The following is an 11,267-nucleotide window of genomic DNA, read 5'->3' as shown; positions in this document are numbered from 1 at the left end:
GTGTGCTTGTGACCATCGCATTTACTCAGAGTAACCTTCTTAAAAGAATATGCTGGTTAATCTTAGTAGTGGGAACAAAATATAACACGAGAGAAAAAATATTTTTCATGCATCAAAAGAGCTATGTGCATGACTAGCTTACCTGAACCTTTCATTTTCTAGGAAGGGACAGCTTCCTCAGGCAGCCTGGTGGATATTAAGAGATGTCAATCTCTTGCCCTCCAGCGTCTTTCAGGCAGCATTGCATCTGAATGCAGATTTTAAAACTGTCTATAACCAGCTTTATCAGCACTGCCATGGCAAGCTTTTACAACTCGACCAGAAAGGAGGAAAGATGAACCTCCCATTTAATTGCTTTTTAACCCCCCTGAAATCTTTACATAGATGAAGGTGCCTCGTTATCTCCTTTTCTTGCTTGTTTCCTCAACAGCACGCTATTAAACTGTGATTACATTCTATAGCAAACATTGATAATCAGATAAATATGTAGCATTCATGCATTTCTGTATGTACAAGAGCTGTGGAGAAAAAAAGAGAAGAAGTAGGCATGAATGAAAATGGGTGTGAGAGGGGTTGTGTGCCTTCCGGAAAAGACTGGCACTTCGTGGTGGAGCAGAAATGGGCGCTTGAGATACCAGTGATGGGAAAGTAAGGTGAACTGAACAGTTGGACTTTGGCTGCACTACAGGGAGATTAATGGGTGGGGTGGGATCGTAAGCAATTTCAAAATACTATAATAACATTATATATTTTGTTATATCTAGGTATATATGTATTATTTTAATAATGTTTATATATGTTGTATCATAACATATATTATATGCCTTGGATTTATACGTTTTTACCTTCTCTGGCAATGATACATTCAGCTGTGCTCATCATCTTTCTAACAAGAGAACACACAAAATGAAAAGGGGTATTCAGAGCCACATTAAGAAAATGTTTTCTCTGAGGTTCGTTCTATTTCCATCCTTTGATCTTCCATGCATCGTCTTTTGGTTTTTTTTCCTCACCTACTTCCTTGTTGCTTTACATCATTCTTCTCTTTGTTTTTTCTCTCCTTACAACAACTTCCATTTTCCAGTCTCTAGTTTTCACTTATATATGAAATATGTATGAAAAATATATGAAATATTTTTATAATGAACCTGTTCAAAATTAATCACCATTAGTCTTTAGCATTAATACGGAAGGCACATGAATGAAGAGCTGATGGTGTTGTAAGTTTAGGAGACATTGTTGAAAATTCTTTTTCAAAGTTAGTCAGGGATCTCTTGGTTTGTTAAAGTTGGGATATTTTTGGAAATGTATCTTTAGAAACTCAAAACCTTGAAATGCACATTTGAGAATGACACATAGCTTTTTCAGACTCTGCAGTGCAAGCCTCCTAGTTTCATGAAATATGATTAATCTGGCCATCAGTCAGGATTTTCCTCTCTTCCTTCTTCAATCATCTCCTCACGCCTATGCATGTGGAGGTAACCCCATGGTAAGTTACAGTCTCATTTGATAACGAAGTGTTACCATTATACATTTGACTTCCATTCCTGCACACTGCCCATTAATCCATGCACACTGGAATCCTTGCAGATCTCCACACAATTTTCATCAGTTTCTCCAGAGGAAAAATAATTTACTTGTGAAATCAATGAAATTTGCTTTCTTCCTCAGAGGAAAAAAAAATTACTATTCTTATCCAACAGCTGCCTTGGTCTTTGGTGGAGGACAGACTTCAGACAAAGTCATAGACAGGGGCAATAATAGGCTTCTATTATGACCATGACAGAAGGAGAAGACACGTTTAATGGAAATTTCACACTGGAACAGTGGTTTAATCATATGAATCCTCAGGACCAAACCTGTAAGGTTTCTGTGGGCCAGATACCCAGTGGATAATAAAGTGTCTGAAACTGTGTCCTTTTTGTTGGTTTATGCTGGACGAGCAATTGACCCTGAATTCTTCTAATTGTCTGTTTCTCACTCTGTAGACTTGGGCTTCAGTCACTAATAGAGCTTAGTTGTACAAATGAATGGATTATCCCCCATCCATCTTAAAAATTCCTTAGAGTTTTTCAGAAAAAGGTGTCCAGATATCATGGGGGGAATACAGTGAATGCATAAAAATGTTCAGAGATGTAAAGCCTTTTATTAGCACACGTTAAAGGTATCTTGCATGTTTATAAGCATCTAACTGCTGTCTTCAGCCATGCACAGATTTCCCCAGATTTCTTCTAGTGTAATTTGATTTTCTTGCAAAATTTCTCCCTGGCAAGGCTGTCCGCTTCTTTTTCCCAGACGAACAGTAGCCCCTGCGTGTGGTGCGTGGACAAGCAGCCCTGGCCTCACAGCCCAGGCCCTGCAGTGCAGATCTGCAGCCCAGGCCCCGCAGTGCAGATCTGCAGCCCAGGCTCTGCAGCACACACCCCGCACCCCAGGCCCCGCAGTGCAGACCCCACAGCCCAGGCCCCGCAGCCCAGACCCCTCAGCCCAGGCCCCGCAGCCCAGGCCCCGCAGCCCAGGCCCTGCAGCCCAGGCCCCTGCAGCCCAGGCCCCTGCAGCCCAGACCCCTCAGCGCAGGCCCCTCAGCGCAGACCCCGCAGCCCAGACCCCGCAGCCCAGGTGCCGCAGCCCAGAACCCTCAGCCCAGACCCCGCAGCCCAGGCCCCACAGCGCAGCGCAGACCCGTCAGCCCAGACCCGTCAGCCCAGGCCCTGCAGCCCAGGCCCCGCAGCCCAGACCCTGCAGCCCAGAACCCTCAGCCCAGACCCCACAGCCCAGGCCCTGCAGCGCAGACCCTGCAGCCCAGACTCCGCAGCCCAGGCCCCACAGCACAGCGCAGACCCCGCAGCGCAGACCCTGCAGCCCAGACCCCGCAGCCCAGGCCCCGCAGTGCAGACCCCACAGCCCAGACCCCTCAGCTCAGAACCCTCAGCCCAGGCCCTGCAGCGCAGACCCTGCAGCCCAGACTCCGCAGCCCAGGCCCCACAGCGCAGACCCCGCAGCCCAGACCCCGCAGCGCAGCGCAGACCCCTCAGTCCAGACCCCTCAGCCCAGGCCCCTCAGCCCAGGCCCCGCAGCCCAGACCCCTCAGCCCAGGCCCTGCAGCGCAGGCCCTGCAGCGCAGACCCCGCAGCCCAGACCCCGCAGCCCAGACCCCGCAGCACAGACCCCGCAGCCCAGGCCCTGCAGCCCAGACCCGCAGCCCAGGCCCTGCAGCGCAGACCCTGCAGCCCAGACCCGTCAGCCCAGGCCCTGCAGCGCAGACCCCGCAGCCCAGACCCCGCAGCCCAGAACCCTCAGCTCAGACCCTGCAGCGCAGACCCTGCAGCCCAGACCCCGAAGCCCAGGCCCCACAGCGCAGCGCAGACCCCGCAGCTCAGACCCCGCAGCCCAGGCCCTGCAGCGCAGACCCTGCAGCCCAGACCCGTCAGCCCAGACCCCGCAGCCCAGACCCCGCAGCCCAGACCCCTCAGCTCAGACCCTGCAGCCCAGACCCCGCAGCCCAGGCCCCGCAGCCCAGACCCCTCAGCCCAGACCCCGCAGCCCAGGCCCCGCAGCCCAGACCCCTCAGCTCAGACCCGTCAGCCCAGGCACTGCAGCGCAGACCCCGCAGCCCAGGCCCCACAGCCCAGGCCCTGCAGCGCAGACCCCGCAGCGCAGACCCCTCAGCCCAGACCCCGCAGCCCAGACCCCGCAGCGCAGACCCCTCAGCCCAGACCCCGCAGCCCAGACCCCGCAGCGCAGAACCCTCAGCCCAGACCCCTCAGCCCAGGCCCCGCAGCCCCGGCCCCGCAGCCCAGACCCCTCCGCCCAGACCCCGCCGCCCAGGCCCCGCAGCCCAGACCCCTCAGCTCAGACCCGTCAGCCCAGGCACTGCAGCGCAGACCCCGCAGCCCAGGCCCCACAGCCCAGGCCCTGCAGCGCAGACCCCGCAGCGCAGACCCCTCAGCCCAGACCCCGCAGCCCAGACCCCGCAGCCCAGGCCCCGCAGCGCAGACCCCGCAGCGCAGACCCCGCAGCCCAGAACCCTCAGCCCAGACCCCTCAGCCCAGGCCCCACAGCCCAGGCCCTGCAGCGCAGACCCCGCAGCGCAGACCCCGCAGCCCAGACCCCTCAGCCCAGACCCCGCAGCCCAGGCCCCACAGCCCAGACCCCGCAGCCCAGGCCCCGCAGCGCAGACCCTGCAGCCCAGGCGCGGCCGCCCCGCGCCAGCAGGCGGCGCTCTGCCCCCGCAGATGCAGGCGGCCCCCCCCCCACCGCGGCCGCGGCGCTGCCAGATTCCCGCTCTGGAGAGAGGAGCGGGTGTCTGATCAAGTGATATCTGCGCCCATAAACAGAACAACGCCGAGCCTTTATTAAATGATTTCCATGCAGCATTGAGAACCGTGTTGCATTGCCGTCTGAAAAAAACGTTACACCTAGGCTGTTCCAAGTCACATCTCCAAATTCAGCCTGAAAATGAGATTAGAGAAATAAAGTTGGGGTTATTTTTCCTATTTTTTTTCAGGTTGCTGCCTTTGTACGTGTAATAGCAGTCTGACTGTACCCATCTTACTGCTTACCCTGCTACGGTGTGTAGGAAATTTAGAGTATCCTTGTGCATGATTTGTGAACCTGTTAGTAATGCTCACTCTGTTCTATAGTTCAGAAGCTACCATAGCCCTGACAAAGCATTTGTGCCTTGCATGTTAACTATAGTTAATTGGCACTATTATTTGGAGCCCAGAATGCTGTGTGCCTTTCCACACAGGCAAGGTTGTGTAAAGATTGAAAACTCAGCCCTTGCCAGAGTCAATTTGATTCTCTTGTTTGTGTGGAACATTCACGCAGCAATAATAGAGAGGAAATATCTCAAAGGGTAGAAAAATGTGACTGTGAAATATAATATTTGGCAAGAAAACTTAAAAATGGACGTAGCATCTACAAATTGTTCAGCTCAAAAAACATCTATGGAAGGGGGACAGATGACTGATTTATACTGAGTTTATCCTACTTTTGTTAAAAAGTTCCACGTGTATACAATGTAATGCAATACAATACTTTAGGGCAAATTAATGGGACAGATAATGAGTGCTCTATCCTCCTTTTGAAAAGATATAAAATGATTGGGATGTTAATTTTCTACAGGCTGAAGTTCGGATGCATTGTGCCTCTCTGCTATCATGGTCCTGGGACATTTAAACATGAGCCTGCTGCTTCTCTGGGCTCACTCAGGTCAGGTTTCATCTCTGAATTCTGACTCCAAGCATTTGCATTTCCATGATGCTGGTTCAGGGTCAGTGTATTGGAGCAGTAGCCCAGCTGCACCCACTGTTTACTTTTGGCCAGTTTCTAGACTCTTGGCAAGGAGGAGGTTCAGAGGCCCTTGGAAAGGCAGACTGGGAAGAGGATGTTTAGAAAGTTGTAATGAAATGGGCAAGGGGAGGTTGAAGAGTAAGGGTATGGAAATTGCAACAGTTTATAGGAAACTTTCTGGAAAGGCAATGAAATACCAGCAGCTCTAGGACTGACTGTCATACCGACAAAGAAGAGGTCTTGGTCATCCAGGTACAAGAGCTAGACATGAAGTGGTAGTGTGCTTGCAATGCTGAAGTACTCCCTTATGAGTGCCAGGGAGGGAACCCCTTTCTGTACTTGTCTTTCTTTTAATCGTTGCTATTCATGTGATTATACATCAGTGCCATTAACTACTGTGATTCACTATGGGATTTTCTGTCCTGTCATTCTAGCCTGTATGTCACTAAAGGAATGGCTGGGTTTGCTTTTCATACTTGTCGAAAAACCCTTTCACTTCTACACAATCATTAAAAAAGAAAGTTACTGTTTTCAAAAATGTTTTGAATTAAACATGACCATAATTGAAAAGTTTTAGTAATATTTTTAGGAAACTTTCAAAAGGAAAGTTCCATAAAACATACTTTCCAAACACTGGAGTGTGGCTAGACATGAAACTTTTAATGCAATTTCTTATGAGTATTCATGGCATATTTCATGAAATATTCCCTGCCATTCTGATTAAGTATTTCCACAACTTGAATAAGATATAACTCTGGAATCACACAAACCATACAAAATACCCATCTAATGTTTTGTGAAATATTTCAAATAACTACATAAAATATTTGTACTACTATCCATGAAGTATTTGCTTTCAATACCTTGTTAAAGTCTTGAAATTCATAGCAATATTCATGGAATGTTACACAAAGAAAGCAAGACAGCCACAAGTTTAATCAAACGTAAGTATAAAATCACCAAAAGCAGGAACATGAGAAACCCTTGGGTACCTGTCCCAAGCAACTGTCACTTCGGAGAAGGAATTGTGCACTGCTACCTCCCAGCACTCACAGAATATTTCCACCTTGTTCTCACAAGCATTGGGCAAAACTCGGCACGTCGAGCAATGGCAGGTAGTGCTCCACGGCATTTCCACTTACTATGAGACAGCAACATTTCCCCTTTTGACAATCAGATGTTTTCTAATGTTACCCTTTAGCTACGAATAATTAAACAACTTTTTCTAGTATGCATGTTATCAAGTAAAAGATTTAATCACACATAAAGGATGAGCAGTCTCTCCAGAATTACAGGGACAATACCAACAACATTAATGTCTGTAATGGTGACAGGAACAAATCAGCAGTTTTGTTGAATATGAGTTTGAGAGTCCCTGGCATTATCAGAGTCAGGACTGTTTCTAGACCATCTGCATTCATATTAGTAAGTCTGCCGTTGTGCTTATCCAGGTATTGCAGCCCTAGGCAATGGTACCCATCTCTGCTAACAGCCTCTGACACCTTGTGCAGGAGAAAGAATAGACATCCAACATTCATTTTTTCAAACTCCCTACCATGTGTGTACAAAGCCCTCAACAAGCTCTGAAGATTGGCCGACCTTGTAACATCTGCTGATACTACCCTTTTAATGCCACTGCCCACCTCCAGCACAGAAGTCTGATCTGTCTGCACCACACTGAGCCGGGGCAAACAAGGATGGCATGCTTACCTGCAGCAACTCTGTGCTTGGGCAGGTGGCAATGAGTTTGAGTTGGACCCTGCACAGACATCCAAAAATTTGGTCTGCCTTACCCGGAAACTCAGTAGGTGCTGACATTTGTCCCAGGACCTTCCCCACTACCTGCCTCTTGCTTGATAAATTCAGAACCAGCATTTCAGCTATGGATGCTGACCCAGCTCCCATGCTGAGCAGCCTGATGTCCTGTGCCTTCCAGTGCTCCTGAGGCTGCTGGTGAGACAGCTGTTGCCACCACTTCCAAAACTGTGCGAGAGCTGCTCCGCAGCACAGTGGCAGATTGGCAGTGCTAAAGCCACATGGCATCAAGCTGTGAAAACTTCTCCACAGCTTCTGTGTATTTGCAGTGGCATCTGCAATGGCATGGAGCACTGTTTTAATCTATGCTGGCTGATAAGAGTGTGAAAATGACACTGGCTGTGCAGAAGGAGCTAGATGGTGACAAAAGAGAGAGAAAAATCATGAGGATCTGAGGTTTGTTTTTACCTGTTTTGGCAATGTTCTCCAGAGGTACTTCAGAAAAATCCCAGCAGTGGGGGTGGAATACCTGGAATACTTGGAATGTATGTTCAAAGTAGCACTTAATAATAAAAGGGCCCTGCCACCTTGATGAAATACTGTGGGCTGTAGCAGGCTGTGTAAACATGGCTATGGAAACCACAGTCTGCAGCACTTACTGTGTCCCAAATCATAGTTTGAAATAGGATCTCTGAGTAGCTGATCTCTTTCTGCTTGGAACTTGACTAGATTTGAATTAAATAGTATCCCTCGAAGACTCTGAGCCACTCTAATGAGAAAAATCATCCTAAGTAGACTCAAGCCTTTATTACATTGGAAAAAGTTTGATGGTATTTTCTATCTCTGATTATCCTAAAAAAGCAGCAAAATCTCCCATTTCTTGAATTAGAGAAATTAGACTGCCAAAGAGTTTTTTTCTGGCATAGGTCTAAGACTTTTGTTGTCATGGGGATGTCAATTAATGGGGTAGTTTGTTATGTTCTTAACCTAGCTGTGCCAGCTAAACTTTTGCATGTAGACCAGGTCTTACACTAATTTGAAAACTCATAAAAATAGGAACTGGGCTTTCTGTTTAATAAATTGCCTTCTGAAGACTTCGCTGTACTCCTTAATGTTTTTCTCCTCAGTACCATACTGTATTAAGTAAATGAATGTACAGGCATATATTGCATACATACAGATTGGAAGATGTAGTAAACCACACAGGTTTTGTTAATGCACACAGGTATAAGCAATCTGAACTGTATTGGCATAGCTGGCTGCGTGCAGATCCTGCAGGTGCATGTTGTAAGGTGCAGGCTGTTCCTGTGCCTTGTACGATCTGCAAAGACACTCATGTATAATGTAATGCACACATATGTGCATGTACAAAATGTCTGGCATCACGCACATGCCAAATATATAGGCATGCGTGTAATGCAGGCCTGAGTGCATGATTACATATTTTGTTGGGTAAATACAAAATGTTTTGTACTTTATATACTCATTTGTCAAATATATAGAATGCCATGAAAAGATTTTAGAGTATGCAATGTGATGTGTACATGTGACTTAAAGCCCGGAAAGCATTTTTGTGAGCATGTCTAACTATACTGCATAGGCAATTCTACCTTTCCCATTAAAAACATTTTTAAATTATTTAAATACTCAATAGAGTTCTCCCGTGCCTACCAGGGAAGTTAGGATTACTAAAGGACTACAAAAAACCCTGGAGAGGAACAAATATTACAGCATTTTCCTAGATGTTTTGCAATGGAGCTCTGCAGCTTTCTCCTCTACCCCAAGAATCTGTGCTCCTTGGAGCACATGAATATTCTGTGCTGAGTAGAAACCCTTGCTGTCTGCCAGCAAAATGTTGACAGTGCCCTTTGTTGGCTTCCCCAGGGAGTTCATGCAAATCGCTTTGAAATACAACAAACCATAGGATCCGTAAATGCTTCTAAACAAGACCAAATTAGAAAAAGGCTTCACATTGAAAACATAATTTTCAATTAGTGTCTATTCAGTGGGAATGGGAATAGGGTGGGGGAGAGCTGGCATGTGAGATAAGCTGGATTTGTTAACATGCTTTGAAAATGGTTGCTGGCTAGCATGCCTTTTTTCCCTTGCAAATGCTCACCTTGCTGTAATTTGGTGACATTTCCACAGTTGCAATATGCTCTGCTCTTGTACTTCAGATAGAAATGAACTCTGCCCAGCAGGAGGTAGACTTGAGACAACCACCAGCAGACTGCATTTATGTGTCATGTACACAGCTGAGCATTGCTGCACAGGCTGAAAGCTGGGAAAGAAACAAGTAATTTCTCTCCTCAGTCCATCCCTATTAGTATCAACCAGTGCATTTATGAGAGCACTGAACAGGGAAGCTAATGACTGAATGGCCAGAGACCAAAGAGACATCTCATTCCCTCCAGAACAGCACAGTGCATCTTTGGTATAACTAATGTGGGAAGTGGTTTTCCCATGGATAGGCAGTGCTAGTCTGCAGGAAAGGCACTAGGGACCCTTCACTACCTGGGTGCATTTTGCTAGTATTCCTCTCTCCTAACAGAGGAAGAGGAGCAAGTTAGTTGCTGCTGCAGCTATAAGTACTAGAAAGCGAGGCATGAAGTACATCATAATTAGCTACTGTTTCTTTTACCCCTTATTCTTTTTATTCTTCCTACTCTCCAACATGTGGCAGCATTGAGCGTTTTTCCTAGTTTTATGAATAAGGGTGAACGTACCTGGTCCTTTTCTCCCGGCTTTGGTTTGCTTCCTGGTGTTACTTTGGCTTGGACCTCCTTTAGAAGACCTCCTTTCCTTATCTCATTTTCGCTTTCCCTTCACACCTTGTTTTGCTTTCTAATTGTTGTTGCTCTTGTTAGAAATTATCCCTTCCCTGCCTTTAATCTCAGGAAATATCAGTCTTGCCACCTCTTGGCATGGCTGTGCCATGATACTTGCCCAGTGTATGGAGTGGCCCACCCCTGCGTCCATTTGGATGTGCTGTGTAGGTTATCTGCCTTCTCTCTTGCATTTCAAGGCACTGTGCTTGAGATGCTCTTTCACATCTGTCTGTGTATCCCTGGGACCACAGGAACTCATTGGACCAGTGCCTCTCAGCTCATCGCCTGGCCAGCTGCTCAGTCCCTGCTCATCTCACCACAGCCTGCCCCTGAGATGAGGAGTGCTGCCTCAGGTCCGTAGCACTTATTTCCTGACCTTCATTTTCTGTTCTGGCATCAGTGTGCGAGACATTGATGGTATTTGTAATGATCAGGAGAATCAGCACATCACTTACTGGAATAAGCAATCTAAAAATTCCTTTATCAAAGTGAAGGCTAGCTAGCATCTGGTATTCCCAGGGTTTTTCTGTCAAGACATGGAAGTTATAGGACACTCACTTCCTAGTTACACCCACTGTGGTGAAAGTGTGAAGATTTTGTGACGCTGTTATGAACACTGTACACGGTTGAGTTTCCCTGCTTTTTCAAAGGGAAAGAACTAATTAAAATATGGACCTATGCAAGTGACAGGGAAATGTAGGGAATATACATATAATGTTTATCACGGAGTGAAAGGACTTTGTGAGATATGTGATGAATACACTCCAGTGAAGACAAGGGGATGCCTTACTTTTTAATAGTGGAAGTGAGAACAAAAGAACCTTACAATGAAAAGTTCTTAAGAAAGTACTCGTAACTTTTTAAAACTTTTAAAAACTTTTGAAGAAGGACATAAAGATATATTTTAAGGATTTCTTAAAGAAATGTGAGCATTTAATAGGCTTGGCTGCTGACAAAGCCTTTCCTAAGTTTGCCATGTGCATTTGAACTCAGGTATTCTTTCTGCAGTCAGTTTGACAAAAACCAGGCTATTTTGCTTTAGATATACTTGCCTATGTGCTTTTCACCTCTAAATTTCTTGACCTCCCTTAAAAGCATATGCTCTCTGTGCATGACTGGTTTGGGTCAATTTTGTGTGGGCCATGGAAACATGCTAGAGAACTGTTACCTATCTGTCCAGTTCATTCCTGTTAGAAAACACACTAAAATTTAACTTTCAGAAGTAGACAGGAATGTTGCAGAAAGATTAGTCTACTGAATATAAATACCAAGAAATTATTGTCATACACATACACAGAAATATCAACATTGTATTTTGACCAAAGTAAGTATAAGAGGAATTTCCTGGTAAGTCAGGCCATTACTGGAACACTCCAGATAAACTTAGCA

Source organism: Ciconia boyciana, chromosome 6 (assembly GCF_034638445.1).
Source record: "Ciconia boyciana chromosome 6, ASM3463844v1, whole genome shotgun sequence".
Lineage (NCBI taxonomy): Eukaryota > Metazoa > Chordata > Aves > Ciconiiformes > Ciconiidae > Ciconia > Ciconia boyciana.
Note: the sequence above shows the minus strand (reverse complement) of the source record.